Source organism: Suncus etruscus, chromosome 14 (assembly GCF_024139225.1).
Source record: "Suncus etruscus isolate mSunEtr1 chromosome 14, mSunEtr1.pri.cur, whole genome shotgun sequence".
Taxonomy (NCBI): Eukaryota; Metazoa; Chordata; class Mammalia; order Eulipotyphla; family Soricidae; genus Suncus; species Suncus etruscus.
In genome coordinates, this window is record NC_064861.1 from 53,200,715 (window position 1) to 53,219,384 (window position 18,670).

Here is an 18,670-nt window from a genome sequence, read left to right on the forward strand (position 1 = left end):
AACATTTTAAAATCAAGGGTATAAAGTTTTTGTCAACTATTTTTTTTTTAATTTTGGGCCACTCTCAGCGGTACTCAAGAATTACTCCTGGTTTTGTTCTCAGAAATCACTCCTGGCAGACTTGGGTATTCATATGGGATGCCAGAGATCAAACTGTGTCAGTTGTGTGCAAGGTAAAAGCTCTACCTGCTGTGCTGTCTCTCTGGCAGTGTTTGTCAATTTAAGGGACTATACAGTAGTTAAAAATAGTGATGATGATTTTCTCGATGTTAGTTATTACAATAATTGCTTCATCTCTTAAGTGGAGATTCAATATCTATTATCATTATTCTCTGAGCAGGAGGTCATAAAAGATTTTATAAATATGCATTATCAATAATTTTTCTATTTTATGATTAATGCCTCTTCATGCAGGGAGAGGAAATACTAAAGATAATAACACAGGAACTTTGAAGTTACATAATTATTAACTTTGGTTTTTTTTTTTGTTTGTTTGTTTTTGTTTTTTGGGCCACACCCGGCGGTGCTCAGGGGTTACTCCTGGCTTTCTGCTCAGAAATAGCTCCTAGCAGGCACGGGGGACCATATGGGACACCGGGATTCGAACCAACCACCTTTGGTCCTGGATTGGCTGCTTGCAAGGCAAACGCCACTGTGCTATCTCTCCGGGCCCAAGGTTTTGTTTTGTTTTTTTTTTTTGAAACTTTTTTTAATTTAAACATCTTGATTACGTATATGATTGTGATTAGGTTTCAGTCATGTAAAGAACAACCCCTTCACCAGTGCAAATTTCCCACCACCAATGTCCCAAATCTCCCTCCATTCCAACCATCCCCACCTATACTCCAGACAGGCTTTCCAGTTCCCTCATTCATTCACATGATAATGGTAGTTCTCTGTGTAGTTATTTCTATAACTGCACTCACCACTCTTTGTGGTGAGCTTCATGAAGTTAGCTGGAAGTTCCAGCCCTCCTCTCATTGTCTCTGAGGATTGTTGCAAAAATGACTTTTATTTTTCTTAAAACCCATAGATGAGTGAGACTATTCTGCATCTCTCTCTCTCCCTTTGACTTATTTCACTCAGCATGATAGATTCCATGTACATCCATGTATAGGAAAATTTCATGACTTCATCTCTCCTGATGGCTGCATAATATTCCATGTGTATATGTACCATAGTTTCTTTAGCCATTTGTCTGCTGAAGGGCATCTTGGTTGTTTCCAGAGCCTGGCTATTGTGAATTGTGCTGCAATAAATAGAGGTGTGAGGAAGGGGTTTTTGTATTGCATTCTTGTATTCCTAGGGTATATTCCTAGGAGTGGTATAGCTGGATGATATGGAGCTCAATTTCTAGTGTTTGGAGGAATCTCCATATCGCTTTCCATAGAGGTTGGACTAGACAGCATTCCCACCAGCAGTGGATAAGAGTTCCTTTCTCTCCACATCCCCGCCAGCACCTTAGGTTATTGGACAGTGACCCCCGCAGCCAGAATTTATTCACTGGGCAGCTTTAAAATGCAGTTTTTTTGGGGTGCGCTCCCTAGGCCTCTGAGGAGACCTTCAGGGATTCAGAAACACAGGCAGACAGGCATAGAAGTTTCCCTTGAAGTCCTCAGAGTGAACAAAGGCAGAGCAGGGTGGAGCCTTCGCAGGCCAGAGAGCTCAGCTTATTGGACGGTGACCCACACAGCCAGAATTTACTCACTGGGCAGCTTCAAAATGCAGTTTTTTGGGGGTGCGCTTTCTAAGCCTCTGAGGAGACCTTCAGAGATTCAGAAACACAGGCTGACAGGTGCAGGAGAAGTTTCCCTTGAAGTCCCTATTAACTTTGGAATATGGTATGTTGGACAGTCACTGAATTTTAGTTTTCTCCATGCAAAATAGTATTTATTTTACATTGCTAGTGTAATTTGGAGCACTGCCTAACTTTTTGAGAAAAAAATATATATGTGCAAAATCATTCATCAAAAATGTATAAACATATCTTATTTCTTGACAATAAAATTACAAAACCATAATTTCTAGCCCCACAAATCATTTAGTCAGTTTCTTTAAACAACCATATTTCTTAATTGATAAAGGACATGTATTTGAGTAGTGTATAATAGGATGGTGAAAACTGCCCAGGTAGCATGTATTTGTCAGGCAACACAATGGTACCAAAGAGAACACAGGGACTGGAAAGATAGCATAGTGGTAGGACATTTGCTTACATGTGACCGACCTGGGATGGGCTTGGGTTCCATCCTCGGCATCCCATATGGTCCCCCAAGCCAGGAGAGATTTCTGAGCGCAGAGCCAAGAGTAACACTGAGCACCGCCCGTTGTGACTCCTTCCCCCCACCAAAACAAAAACACAAACACAAACAAACCTAAAACCAAAAGAGGACCCAATGACAAAAATGGAAGATTCAGCCTGAGATCCTAATACTACTTGGAGATAAAATTTCTCATTTGAATATAATTAAAATTAATTATTATTTGGTGAGCATCCTCTCAAACAAGCTGGAGGGAGGCAGAGGTCATTCTCAATAATAATTAGCCAACATGAATGAGGGTTTAATGTTTAGATCCAGCAGTGCTGGGGGACACCAGGGTCATACCTTAGGCAGGGTGTTTGGAGACCTCCAGAGCCATATCTGGTAAGAGTTTTTTGGAGGAGGCCTTGTGATGCCAGAGATTGAACTCAGGTCTTTGTACATGCAAGTCAAGCTCCCCCCGAATCCTTACAATTTGTTGTTGTTATTTTTAATCCCACTTTCCCTTATTTCTGTTCATGCTATTGCAGTGCCTTGGTGTCAGACAAGAGTTTGCTAGGGCTCATCTATCAGGTTGCAGTGCTTGCACACTTGCTATCAGTGCTAGTCAGGAACCACACACTTCGTTGTGGTGCTCTCACTCATTATCACCAGAGGTCACACTCTTGGTTGCAGTGTTCACGTTCACAATCTTTTCAGCTGTGCTACTCACTGGGCTTCTTACCCTTTAGGTTCAGTGTTAGCATATACCTGAGTGCAGCATGAAATCCCTCATTGTGCTGGGTGCACAGGTAAGCAAAGCTTCCAGGATCACAGTCACCTCAGCATAGGATTCACTGTGTCATGCTTGCAGGGTAGGTGCATTTTTCACTGATGAATCTCTCAATGCCTGCAATATTTTTTTTTAATTCAAATCAGTTATTTGAAGATAGTGAACGTTTCTTAGATGTCTTTGTAGCTATTTCCCACTGTGCCCAATGCCTTAAGGACAGAAGAGCACTTTTTAGGTATCCATAGGGGGTATTTGCCGATTTGACTTTCAACAGATTGAGTTCTATTTTGTATTTGTAAGTACCTCCATTGTATAGTAAGTAGAGAAATTAAGCAATTTGCTCAGAGTTAAATCTTTAGTTAGTAGTTCATACAAAAATTTTATGCATCCAAAATTTTTTTAAATAATTGTGGAATTGAATTTGTGCTCTGTGGTTAAAAAAGAATCCCATTGTATTTTGTCAAAAATAGCAATGATTGAATTTTACCAAGTGGGTGGGATGGGCAGTGGATGTAGATGATGATTTTTGAAGGGACCTTGAAACATTGGTTGGGGAATGTTGACATTTTTGTGGTGGATGTGGTGTTATGTGCTTGAAAATTTATTGTTAGCAGTATTGTAAATCATATGCCTGAATACAAAATTTAAATTTAAATCTTGATGAAAAATACCAATGATGCAAGGAAAAATATATAAAAGAAGTGTTAATCTCATTTATTTGAGTTAGAGGCAGAGACAGTCCTTGTGTCTTCTGATGATGAGATAGTTTCTCTCAATATTTATGCAAACTCTTGTGAGCATCTGACACCTGTCATAATGATCAATGTAGAAATACAGAGTTTTCTACCAGTGGCTGAGTAAAACTATCAATTGGTCACTGCTTATTTAAGTTGTTATGTGTTTGTTTACTTGTATCAATTCTTTGTCTAACTCATTTTTATGAGTTGACATTCTGTTATTTGCCCATATTGTTTTAGTAGACCTTTGACATTTTCCTTAGTAACACCAATATTTTTGCATAAAATCTGTGAAGAGGTGTCTTTGGTTGCTTTGAAAACTGATTTATGTGGTTAATTTAGCCACATGAACAAGGGTGAAGAAGCCTAAGCATTATTATTGTATAAAAGAGTATGCATTCTCTCAGTTGTTCAAATAATTCTGCCATGAACAGAATGACAATAGTTTTAGTTTGTTTTTGTCGTCATCAGCAGTACTCAAAGCTTATTTTTGGCAAGGTGATTCTGGAAGGGATTGAAGGGTCTTATCAGTGCTGGGAATCTAGCTTGGTTTCATGCAAGACACATGCAAGGCAAGTGTTTTTTACTCACCATTTTATCTCCTTTTATGACAAGAATATTTTATCAGCTATTAAAATACAATTTTTCCACTCCAGAGAAGCACAGTTCTCTCTCAAACTCCTTTCTTTTCTCTTTTTTCTCTTCTTATTTCTTCCTTTCATAGTTCTCTAAATAGAACTTTTCAAATGTGCATGTGTCTGTTTGGGAGTCATACTTAGGATTGCTTAGGGATTACTCTGACTTTGTATCTAGGAGTCACCCCTGGCAAGATTTGGGGCCATATGTGGTGCCAAGGATCAAACCCTGGTTGTCTGGGTGCAAATCAAGTGCCTTACCCACTTTCCAAATCTCTGGCCTTGGACATAAAAAAATTTAACAAAATCTTTAAAACAACTAAATTTAGAAAAGCAAGGTGCAACTAAGTAAAATGAAAATAAGAATAAAGAATGTTACTTAAGCCTGCTTTCTTAAACAGAAAAGGAACTATAGAAAGATTCAGGACTTCTTTCTTTTTTTATATAAACGTATTTTTATTTGTACACCAGTTTGTTCATAATACATTTCCCCCACAGATAAAGTTGTTCATGATTGAGTCACAGTCATACAATGTTTAACAACCTTCACCAGTGTGCATTTACTGCCACCAATGTCAACAGTTTCCCTTTCACCCTCCCTGATGCCCTCTTCCCTCCCACCCTTCCTGTCAGCCTCTGGGCTGGCATTTTACCTCTCTCTATTTCCCTCTCTCTTTCTCTTGCTCAGGACTTCATTCCTCATGAAGAAATTGTCTGGGTGTGTATTCAAGTACTAGAAACCTCTAGAAATATAGCGCCTGGAAATTATTCCTTTTTAGTAAATTTATGATACAAGAAGTGATAGAAATAAGTTATTACTAGTCAGCAGTTTTGCTCAAATCACTAATTTGAACTATTTTTGGAAGATTTATTTCATCTAAACTAGTTATGTCTCTATACCCTACTTTTGCTTGAACACATATCTTGACTCCTACCACCTAAGTATGAATGTTCCCACGAGAGAAAATAGCTTCAAATTTGTAGTTTAGATCTGTAGCTATGATGCTAGCCTGGAGATAGCCTCAGTTGCATGCTCTGTATGGCTCCTGATATTTTTCAGTCCATTTGCATTGGCTTCACGGGTGAAGAAAGTATTCAGTGAGTATGAATGAATTTTGCATTCTTTGGAATTATCTGTCTCTCAACTATGACATGTTGCATTGTCCTGGATTGTCAATCTATACCAGATTTCGTCTATAAAATCTAGGGAATGACAGTGGGACATGGGCCAGAGAAAGCACAGCAGTAGGTCATTTGCCTTGCACACAGCTGAACCAGGACAGACTGTGGTTGGAATCCACACATCCCTTATGGACCTCAGAGCCAGAAGTAACCCTTGAGTGCCACCAGTGTGATTCATGCAAAACAAAACAAAATAAACCCCCCAAAAACAAACAGACAAACAAAACCCAAAAAAGAGAGGGAGGTAAAGAGAAAACTTCTTTATATGCTTGTATATATTTATTTTTATTAGTTTCTGTATATGTATTTATAGAGGCATGTATGCTTGTATATATTTACTTTCATTGGTTTCTTTTTTTTGTTTGTTTTTTGGGTCACACCCAGTGACACTCAGGGGTTACTCCTGGCTATGTGCTCAGAAATTGCTTCTGGCTTGGGGGACCATATGGACATTGGGGATCAAACCGAGGTCCAGCCTAGGTTAGCATGTGCAAGGCAGATGCCCTATTGCTTGTGACACTGCTCTGGCCCCATTTTTATTAGTTTCTATAGGGCCAAAATCAGTAGTACCAGAGGTCAGGACACCTCCATGCACTGTTAGATGTCACCATATTCACCCTTTATCACTGTTCAAAGGGATCAAATTCATCATGACCTGATTTGGCTTACAAGGGTTTATTTTTCCTTTTATTCCTATAAGTCTTGCTAATGCTTTGTCAATCTTGTCTATTATTTTAAAGAACCTGCTCTTGGTTTTGTTAATCTTTTAGATTATTTTTTAATTCAATTAATTAATTTATGCTCTGAATTTTATGATTTCCTTTTTTCTGCTTGTTTTGAGTTTCTTTTGCTGGTCTTTTGTTGTGTTAGGTTTAGTTTCTTCCTATATTCCTTTGCTCCTTCCTAATGAACACTTGCTCTGCCAAAGATTTTCATTGAGTTGTTTTTTTTTAGTTCACCTACCAAGCTCTTTATCTCTGTGACTTCTGATTATAGTTTTCTCGTGTCTAACCTCATGCTTTTTGTTTTTGCACCATTGTTTCTTTGATTTTGCAAAACATCCTCAACATCTTCTTCCTAAATTTATTTGAGAGGTTTTAGAGATGGCTAATACTGACTGAGTCTTCCAGACTACTATCTTTATTCACTTAATCTTGTAGTGTTGTAAATTGCTCCCGCATTGTCTGTTGCAGTCTGTAGCTGAGTTTACTAATTTATCTCTTGTGCTCTACTTCCCAGAGTTCTCTGGAGGTACCAGTTGAGAGTTGCTTTCTTCCTTCCCTATTAGAACATCCCAATCACTTTTGTCACTATTGACTAGTTGTTAGGATTTAATTTTCAGATTCCAGGTAGAATTTTAGTGTCATTGGCTCTGTTACTGCTATGGCTCTAGTTTAGGGTTCTATGATTTCTTACTCTCACAGAAACCTCTGTTCATTTATGTGAAAGTAGATTTGGCTAGGATCTAGCCATTCCAGAGTGAGGTCAAAATGAAAATTGTACTCATCCCTTTGTGGTTATGAAGGAAGGGGGTAGCAAATGAGGCCTATCATTCCTATGGGCAATATGAGTTGTTGGTTCCCAGTGGGCATAAGGCTTTTAGTACTGCATTTTCCACCATCAAGGTGATGGAGATTGAGAAGGGTGAACCAACTTGCTAGAAAGTCAGATCCTGCTGGATTGAGCTATTCTTAATTTAATATTATTTTATTTTTGTTGTGTTTTGTTTTTAGGCCCAACCCAGATGTGTTCAGGGCTTATTCTTGAGTCTTTGCTTAAGATCATTCTTTGAAGGTTCAGATCATATGGGATGCCAGGGATCAAACCTGGGTCAGCAAGTGCCTAAACTGCTGTATTATCTTTATTTTTTCACTTTGAAAGTGCTATTGTTACTAATTAGATTAGTAATATCTACTCATCTGAAAAAAAAAACCCTGGTAATCAACCACAGAAAAAGACTCTGGGGTTGGACAACCTAATATACCTGGAGCCACAGGAGTTGGTCTTCTGTCAAAATACTTCATGGCTAAGGTCTTCTTGTTTTTAGGCCAAAGGGTTTTTCCTTTCTATTTCTCCCATATTTTGATGTGCCAATGCAAACAACAACCAGTGCCACACACACACATCTTTTTTATTCTATATTTTTATCTCTTATTTAAAAAAAGAGCTTACTAAACCTATTGTTTTAATATTATTTGCTATTGTATTAATGACTATTGGAATACAATAATTTTCACAAATATACTTGCTACTGAATTTTTTCCTTTTTTCATCTCTTCCACTTTAATTTTTTAGTTTTTCTTTCTATATTTTTAATAAATTTGCCTTCCATCATCTTGAAACAACTGTATTGTGATCAGGTTTGTCAGCTATGTGATGTGTTTTCTTTTAAAAAAAATAAGTGCTGGTAATCAATTCTTCTATAACACTGCCTGAATTAGACTAACTTCTTCACTTCTTTACCTTATCATAGATACATTCAAATATAAGTAGTTAATTCACTTGCTCTCATCTGCTAATATTTGTGTTTATCTTTTTCTACCTCCTATCACCCATGAAATTGTTGAGAATAACGTCAGTTATCAAAATAGTATTTAAGTAAAATTTTCTTAATCCTTCAGAGATTTAGGACATTATACAAAAATGCTGACACCCTTTTAAAACTGGCTTGTTAAAAAAACACTCTTTTTCACTATTTAAAAAATATATGTAAGTTTTGCATCAAAGGTCTAATCCTTTCTGTTGTGTGTGTTTAAATTTTTGTTGTTATTGTTGTTTTCAGGCCTTATATAGTAGTACTCATGGCTTATTTTGGGCTGTGCACTCAGGGATTATTCCTGGTGAGGTTTTTAGGCACCATATGGAGTGTTGGGAAGCAAACTTAGGTTGACTTTGTACAAGGCAAGTTCCCTTCCCACTGTAATACTGCTCTAGTCCCAGTCTTGAATGTTTCTTTTCAGATATAATCAACTTAAAACTATTTTATCCTGTGAAATAAAAAAAACAAAAGCTAAGTCAGTATTCTGGATTTATTTATGCTGCATAGGCTTTACACTTAAAAATTCTACAGTGTAAGAGTTATATTTTTGTCTTTATAGTCAAGAAATCCCAAATTGATTAAACATTGTTTCATTCAACCATCTTACACTGACTCAAATTTGTGTGACTTGCATTAAACCTGTATTATATATTTTTCTCATGGGATACTATAATTTTCCTTATTCTATTTTATTGGCATTGGCATATGATAATGAGATATTTGATCTCATCAATTTTCTCTTTATGATTTGGTTTTAATGACTGCTTTAAAAAGTAAAAACTAAGACTTTGTTTTTAATATTTTTATAAAAATTTAACATAATAAATTGCTTTATTTAAAGATCATTTTTAAAAGATATTGTTGCTCATAATACATTTTATCCAAAACCAATCCCACCACCAATGTAAAACATCCTCCACCATTTCTTCTAGATTACCACCAATTCCCAATTCCATGACCCCCTTGACAGGTATGAACTAATATATTTTATATTGCTTGTTTATATATATATATGTGGTAGTAAAATTATGTTTTAGAAGCACAATAAGAAAATTTGTGAAAATCAATGCATCTTGAAATGAGGTTATTGAATCATTGTCAGAGGTTTGCTAAGAGATTTGTTGCTAGTTGTTTTTCTGCAATTTGTTTTGTTTCTGAATATTAGGTGGCATTAAATCCATGTTAAAGTTTAAACTAGTGTGTTCCTTTTAGGATGACATAACAAAATAATTTGGAGTTTGGCCATTTTTGCAGTTACAGAGTCCAGGATTTCCAAGCTCAATGGCTGATTTGTGCTTTTGTGGTTTTGGCTGCCAGGGCTTCTAGAAGTACAAGAAAGCAAGGATGTGTGTGCAGGAGGGTGACCACAACTTATTTAAAAAAGATACCTAGAGATGTCAGCCCCAATATTGGCATATCTGGAGTTTTGGTTAGATTGACATTTCTGCAGAGCTCTGTGATGGAGTGTTAAAGCTATGCCATTGTCTAAGGGATGATTGTGAACGGTGGGTACAGCTGGTGTGGCTTCAGCAGGGCAGAAATTTGGCTCTCTCTCCTCCAAAGATTGGCATTTTTAGCTCAGAGGCTGGTGTGCCTATGATTTTTCATGGCTTGGTGTACATCTCTTTTGAGATTAGATTGAGTGAGTGGAGCTTGCTGAATGGAGATGTGAGGACTGACTTCTAAGACTTTACTGTTTCTCCTGCTACTAAAAAGCTGCCATCCAGATAGGAGTAAAACTGTTTTGAGCCCTTTAGAATGTTAGTGCTGTGTGATATGATATCCATATATAAAAATTTAACATTACCCTTAACTATTATCCTAAATTGCAACAAGATCTTTAATTTGGAAGGTAACTATAAGCAAAATGTTTATTGAAATATTGTAGAATCTTTGAGATTAGGTTGAAACCCTGAATCTCAGCTTAGTACATCTTCATGGATCAGTAAAGATAGATGACGAGTGCAATACCAAATTTTAATGTGATAACTTCTGCAGTATAAACAAAAATAAGATGATTTGTTCTTTTGAAATTTTCAAGGACAAAACAACAGATATTTTTATACTGGCTGAGAAAACATTATTTTTGGAATCTTCTTTTCTTTATCATCAAAGTAAAGAAAAAGGTGCTTTGAGGACATCATACTAAATTATCAGTAGCTTTCTAAAAAGGCACAATTGATGGTTTTTTTTTATAACTGGAATTCACAATATCAAGAGACTTTTTTAAGCATGAGAGAAACCCTCAAGCAATACCTTATGTATGCATTTTATACACATGAATGTGACCCCTCTATATTCTTGTTTCTCTTTGCTCAACTTGGGAGAAGTGTTTTCTAGCCACTCAGATTCCTAGTTTATTTGTTTTAGGTGTATCCACATGGCAAGAACGATTCTTACTTTACCTTTGATAAGTACACTGGCTTGACATAACCAGTGTTCTTCAGAGGTCTAATCACCAGCTCACTTCATGTGTGGTTATTTTAGAGTTGATGAAAACCTTTTAAACTAGAAGTAAATACATCCTACATGTTACTGACTTTACAGATAATTGAGAGTTTGAAGCCTATAAAATACAGGGAGAATGGATTGACCAGATATTAGATGAGATTTGTAATAGCAGCACTTAATTATGTGCTATTATGGGCCAGTCAGAGTATTTTTTTCTGTTTTCCTTTAGTTTTATCTGAGCACAAATACTAGATAGAGAAGATAGCTATCATATCTCTGATATTATCTCCAGCTAACATGAAGGCAGAGCAAAATTTGACCTCAAAATTGTTACCAAAAATGTTTTTCAGAGCTCAGGAAGCTGATAACTATTCAGGGATTACTTATATATATACATACTTATATATACATATATACATACATATATATACATATATACATACATACATACATATATATATATATATATATAGGTATTCTGAGATTACCTTGCCAGAACTCATGAAGCTGATAAGAATAGATAGTCCAACCCAGAATATGTTCCCTCCCTGACAACAGACAGTTGCAGGTAGAAGATAAAGAAATGTGGGAATATGCATATTCAGTTAAAAAACACAGCTCACCCGCATAAATCTCAGAAATGTGGCTTAAGTGGTAGAACACAAAACTTACATGTACAAGGCCTTGGACTTAATTCTAGGGCCCATGAGTATGGTTCAGGCCCCAACAACCAAAATACTCTAAATGATGCTAAGACCCACTTCATCTAATACCAGTAAATGATAAATATTTAACTTTTAAAATAATGCTAAAAGTTAGATACAGTTTTATCCATTTTAAAAATTAGAAAGTCTAAGCTAAGCTGAAATCTCAGAGTGGTATTTTAAACTCTCTGATCTTAGATACATTTTATAAAGAAAAGTCATGCAATTTCAAATTTCCTCATTTGAGTATATTATGCTAAGAAAAAAAATATGAAGAAACTAAGTCCATTTGTTAGTTTTAATATAGTCAGCTTTAGGGTTTACTAACAAAATTTTGGTTACCACACTATTTGCTCAACTCTGTAGAGGGTGTCAGATTTACTCTAGTGCAGTAGTAACAAAGAATTGATCCTACATGCATTTTTCAAGAGGAGAGATAGGCTTATAGTCTCATAAATGGACACATTTTTCTCTTAGTTCCATTACTGACAGCTTCTAAATATAACAGCACAACGACTCACCTACAAATAAGAAGAATCAAAGCTTAACTTGCCACCAGGAGGAATGTTGTAACAGACATAGAAATAAGGGATATTCCTGGTAAGGTCACTGCCTGTGGCTACTTGATCAACTCCAGCTCTTTCCTATACCCATTGTTTGATGTTTAAGTTTCAGATATTGAGGCTGTTTCTACTAAACTATCCAACAGCTTCTCACTTTGACTTTTCAGGAAGGTGACAAAATAGACTCAATGTAAAACTATGGAAAGAAAGGCCCATCATTGAATTTTATTTTGCTCAAATCAAAAACACCCTTTGCTCAATTCTTTTGAAGAGATTTAGCCAATGGAACACCATGGGACTCCTGTACCGTTTTCCAACCCAACTCCCTTTGAAGAAAAATGCTGGAAGCTTCCTTAGTTGACCTTGTTCAGATAAGTCTCCTTGAAGCAAGGTCATCATGATTCCCACTCATATTTTTCTGCTGTCTTGTTTGATGAATCCGTGAAATTCACAGATTAACCCAAGTCCCTCACTTAGACATTCTAAACGCGCCAAATGTTCAAGTGTAACAAAAAATTACACATCTGGTAATTCTGCATGTTATTTATAGCCTTTCTGATAGAGGCATAATTGATTCAGAAATGTAATTTACAGCTTGGCATCTCCATTTCAAAGCCTCAATTCTATGACATCTACCAAGAGAGTAATCTCACTCTCGTGGTGAAGCAGAGATAATAATTGTAAAGAATTTTTTGTATGATGGCCTCATGCTTCTGCATAAAGTTTTTCCTCCTCCTTGTTTTTCATTTGCAAAGTGGGCAATATTCATGTCAGCCACACACTTTTAATTCCACGGTATGATTTATAGAGACATAAATGGAGCATAAAGTTGATCAACAAACCCTGGGGTGATGGCAAATGGCTAAGGCAAGTTTCTCTTGCCCTCTATTTTTAATTGCCACCCTCATAAGAAAACACTCTTTAATTTAACTAGGTAATTGTTCTCTTCAAAGGAGACATTTGCTTTTTAGTTCCATTTTGAAAACTGCTAGAGAATGTTGGGACATTATTTGAGAACAGTCATAAAAAGACTTTTTCCTCTTCTGTCTCTTATTTCTCCACTTTTTAAGACATAAAATTGATGTCTTCATTTTCTGACCACCACTTTGTGTATATTTTGAACAAGATGAGCTTATATAAGGAAATTAATTTTCACTAGCTAGTGAGGTCCAGTATGAATTTTATTGAAATAAGTCTCCATATCTTATGCTCATCACCCGCATGCCCCCAAATTATAATTACTTCAATTCTGATCAAGCATATTAAATCTGTATAAATAAGCCTACTTCAATTCTGAATTGGTAGCTTAGCTTGTCCTCTGATTCTAGAAGTTAGTCTGTTATTCTCTCCACCTTTTTAGAATTTATGAACTGGGTTGCTATTGGTAAAATTTATGTAGAAATAGGAATATTTGAAATATTCTAGAAAGTTTCCCTAACCATTCCCCCATCTCACTTTCTGTACTTTCTCTCAATTATCTGGTCTCATTTTTGCCATTGATATTTGTGTATTAATATGAACCAAGATGTCCTTCAACAGATGAATGGCTAAAGAAACTGTGGTACATATACACAATGGGTCCAACCAAAATATTGCCATCCACAAATTAGAATTAGGTTTGTCCAGAAAATTGAGTTATGATGTTCTGTAACTGAAAATGTGACTTCTTTGGTTTTAGATACACTTTAAAATAAAGTTGGAATATAGCTTTTTTCTCTTTATTATTAATTTTGATTTATTGGTCACTTCTGCTGGTGCTTGGACTTACCTTTGATTGTGTTTGGAGATGGCTCCCATGCACTTCTTTGGGGACCATGCTGTGCTGTGGGATCAAACCCGTGACCTTTGATGTGTCCAGCTGATTGTGCTGTTTCTCTGGAGAGAAACATCTCTCTGGGGAAAAACACAATGTTAAATATTATTAATGGCCTGTGGAAATGACTTTGATGGGGATCAAAATAGCAATACATTATTATTATACAATTATTTTCATTTTATAAGTCACAGATGATGCTAGGTGCACTGAAGGTAATAGAGAGTGGGTATTAGGATGGACAAAATGAATGACTTTAAAGACTAATACTAATATGTTAGGATTATTTAGCTAACAAGTAAGGGACAAGAATCTATAATGATGGTGCTCATCAAGAAATGTGGAACTTTGTTCTTCAAGAGCAACATAGGGGAAGCCAGTTTATGAAAGAGTGTTAATTAAATACTGTGAGATATTCCTAAAGATAATACTGTGAGATTCATCCTAGGTAGTTTATTATGTAAAGTTTAATAGAAAAATTTCCATGTGGAGGTAGAATGAAGATTTAAGAATGGGAGATATATCCATCCTTATAATTAAAGAGAATTCTAGAAATGAAATTATTATTAAAATTTATCTTGGACAGTGGCATCTAGAAATACAAACAAGTTAGCTAATTGGCAAAGTAGTGTGGATTTTGGTCTAGCTTTCTTTGTGTGTGTGTGTGTGTGTATGTTGAGATATTTGTACACTGGGTTTTTAATGTGTTTATTGGTCTGTCTGTCTTAAAGTAGACCTTTCAGTTTTTCTTTTAAGGCTGGTTTTGAGTCTGTAAAGTTTCTGACGTGCTGTTTATCATGAAGCTATGCATACTTCCTTCAAATCTGAAAGTGAGTTTGGCTGGGTGCAATATTCTAGGTGGAACATTCATTTATTTGAGTTTTGTCACTATATCCCACCACTGACTTCTGGCCTTGAGGGTTTCTTGTGAAAGGTCTGCTGTAAATCTTAAGGATGCTCCTTTGAATGCAATTTCCCTTCTGATCTTGCTGCTTTCAGTATTTTTTCCCTATCTCTGGGATTTGTCATTGTGCTAGGATGTGTCTTGGGGTGCTTTTCTTCCAGTCTCTTTTAGTTGGTACTCTTCAGGCAATCAGAATTTGGTTGCATGCCATCTTTAGCTCTGGGAGTTTCTCTGTAATGGTGTCCTTGACTATTGATTCTTCCTAGGGATTTTCTTCCTGGGTCTCTGGGACTCCAGTGATTCTTACATTGTTTCTGTTGAATGTGTCAAGGACTTCTATTTTCATCTGTTCACATTCTTTGAATATTTTTTCCATTATCTGTTCTTTTGCTTTAAGTAAGGTTCTTTCCAATCTCTTCTGCTGTATGGAGTTGTTCTGCATCTCATATTCCAGCCTGCTGATTCTGTCCTCGGCTGCTGTTATTCTGTTGGAGAGGCTTTTCATTGAGTTTTTAATTTCATCTACTGAGTTTTTTAGTCCTGTCATTTCAGTTTTCTTATTTCTATCTGTGTGCTCTCTTCAGCTTGATCTATTCTTTCTTTGAGTTCTATGAGAATTCTCCATATTACTACTCTAAACTCCTTGTCTGAGAGGTTAATTATGTGATTGGTACTTTCTGGGTCATCAGAGATGCCATCTTCATTCTCTGTGCATGCTGTTATCCTGTGTTGTTTGCCCACTGACACACTTGTAGCATGGCTTTTACTGCATATTGTGTTGGGGTTCATGAACTGGGAGATGAGTGTGGCTGCATAGCGAAGCAGAGCGACTAAGCTCCTTCCTGCTTCTCTGTTTCCGGGCCTTTGAACCTTGATGGGATTAAGTTTGCTGGGGTCTTCCTTAGCAGCCTCATAGGAATCAGAAAGCCAAGAATGAAGGAATGCACAGGCTTTTAAAAAGCACCGGGCAGGATTCTGGTACCACCTTGTGGGCTGGGACCGCCTACATGGCCGGGAAACTTTGGTGGGATTAAGTTCGCTGGAGGTCTTCCTCAGCAGTCTTCAACAGGGTCAGAAAGCCTACACTGGATTTTTAGTTTTAGACCCAAATGTCACTTTCTCAGGGCTGGAAAGTACAGCAGATAGTGTTTGCCTTGCACCCGGCTGACCTGGGTTTGATCTCCAGCTTCCCATATGGATCCATGAACACTACCAGAAGTAATTCCCGAGTATAGTCAGGAATCATCCCAGAGTATTACTAGGTGGTACAGAAACAAAACAAACAAAAAGTGAGTGTTCCTTTCTCTCCATCCTATTGGTTGTAATACCAGAATGTCTGCAGGAGAAACATATTACACCACGATTCATTTCTCAAGTTCTCATGGGACAGGGTGAAATTAAATGCATGACATCTTTGAAGTGTTGTTTTAGCACTCTGAGCAGCAGCTGAAATATTTCTACCAACAATAAATAACATAATGGAAGAAGAGACCTTTTTCAATAACTGGCTTCTATTCTAATTGTAGACTCAGCTGTGATCCCTAAATATTTTAATTAATGTCTCTCAAAGGGAAATTTTCTGAAAGCTAATGAGAGGCATCTTGATACACACCCGTTTGTGTGCGGAGGCTTCCACATTCCCCAAAGATCTTACTTATCCTCTTGGAAGAGATGTTGCTTTCTACTCTGATGATAGGTCAGAACTCTTTCTGCTCTATAACTCCATTCGGAAACAAAGCAATTCCACACTTTTAAGAGCAGAATTATCTTAGTATTCAAATATTTTTGAAGATTTGGGAATATGTTCCCATTATTATTATATCAATTTTGTAGCAAGAATATAGCTTATTATTTTCTTGAAAGGAGCAATATCATATTTTAATTTACTCTAAATAAATTATAAGATCTTATGCCTCTCCTCTTAGCAGATACTGTTTTGTTTCAGGTAATAGCTAGTATATTTGCTTCAGGTACTACCTATAGAATATTTATTTAGTACCACCATGTTAAATATTTTACATGCGTTATCTATCTTAACTCCAGCCACAGGTGTGTGGTATGAATACTATTAAGATTATGATGTATTACAAGAGGGCACTGACTTAAAAGATGAAAGGTCCTGAAAGAGACCATTTCAGGAATAATGATGCCTACATTCAAAACGAGGATATCTGATTCCAGAATATTAAGTAGAGATTTTCCATGAGCCCTAGTAGATTGGGGAGTTTAATAGTGTCTGACATAAATCATTCTTTGTTCACATTGTTGGACTAACAATAATAGTCTCATAAAGGAAAGCAGGTGAAAAACAATGGATGGTGTTAATGTCTAATGCAGACAAGAGAAGTTTCTTAATGTCTTATAAGAGAGATTTTGAAAGATATAAGCCTTTCTGTATCATTACCAGCAAGGAATAAGAAGATTGACCTTTTGGTTCTGTCTATTTTAACCTTTAATTCGTGAATATTTGTTTATTGTGAGTAAAAACTGAACAGTCACTGGGGTTTTAAATATATATAATCCACATGAAAAGCAATGAGTAATTTTTTTGAAGGAAAGCATTGGAATTTCATTATTTGATTGGGTTCTTGTCTTGATCTAGCCCAGGGATATCCACTGAATCTACAGTATATATCCAATAAAGCAAAAGGCCAAAGTCCTTTTTTTTTTGATTAGCAGAGAGATACTTTCCATAGAGTCACTATAAACTTTGTGTTTGTGACATGATTGTTGAGAAGGGACTCAGCCAATCTTTAACACCAATGAATTCATTCTTCTCAGCTCTTTTTTTTTAAATCCTTGATTGACCTTTGAAAAGTTACTCATTTTCACTTTAATCTACATATATATTTAAATATTCTCAATCAGCACTTTTAATAGCTCTTCTGTAGTGGTTGGTTCCGTCTCCCTTAGAACAAGCCAGCATTAATCGCTTGATGTTTAATAACACTGATTAATTTTCCAGTAATATTTCAATATTCATCAGTAATGAATTTTTATAAGGGTTGATCTTTGAATCTCTCTTCTGTCACATAGGATAAACTGAAGTCAACCTGGTGTGTCTGTATATGGAGGATGATATTTGGCATTTAAGGACTTCAAAGGTCAGACAAGGTTGGTTACCAGCTGTGCAGAAACTTGATATGTTGTTAATAGTTGACAAAGCATACTGATATTCTTACAGTTCTAAGGTTCTAAAAACTGGAAATGCTAGTGAACTGGCTAACAAGAATCAGTTCTCACATTACTATTATATGATTGTTTGTCATATTTGCTGGAAACTCATGTACTTCCTTCACTTTCAATTGATGCATGACTTGGGGTAAGTGTCAGAATTGCAAGAATAGCCCAAGATTCTTTCGTTTAAGACCACATTGAACTTCTTTGAATGCAGAGGCTGCCTTTGATCTTTTACCAGACTAGAATCTCAAAGACTAATAAGTCCACCAGGAAATGAAATTGGTTAGTGGGGCATAATTTTAAAAAATAATTGCATTATTTATTTGTCATACTCCTATTTTCTTGGGTTTTCCAAGAGGTCCTCAGGTTGTCAGGAGTAGGGTTTTTTGTTTGTAATTCTCTGAGTTTAAGAGTCTCATGTTCTACTGAATGAGTTTTTACAGGTATGTGAATGCTTATTTTTTAAAAGAGCACTTATGAAAATCAAATGCATTTATAGACAAAGTCACAAAATAATCATAAAATTGGGTAGGTCTCAGAGGAGTTGTTATGTAGTAATAACAGAAAAAAGAACATTTTTAATGAAAAAATACGAAAATCTCTGGATGGAGTAACAAAACTATTGTTAGCTAGCTAAAGAATTTAGCAAAAATGATTTCTCTCTCAAATTATTCTGCTTGTGTACCCAGCATTAGTCCTATATTTTTCATTCTTTCATTAGTTAGTGCTTTTGTTTATTTAAACACAACATTTATTATGTGTCAGGCCTTATTTTAAGCACTGTATAACTGTTAATACATCATGACCCTGATATTTCAGGGCTGCATTTGAAATCAGAATACTCAATTCATTTGCTCCTCTTCTCTTGAAAATACAGGTGGCTATGTGATGTATTTCTGAACAGGTGGGTTCATTTTGAATGGGGCTGA

At 36.1% G+C, this 18,670-nt stretch overlaps 1 pseudogene; it reads right to left on the reverse strand.

Moving 5' to 3' along the window:
* The window catches only part of LOC126028426 (Y-box-binding protein 1-like), a 43,930-nt pseudogene that overhangs the window by 21,288 nt on the left and 3,972 nt on the right, over window positions 1-18,670 (reverse strand).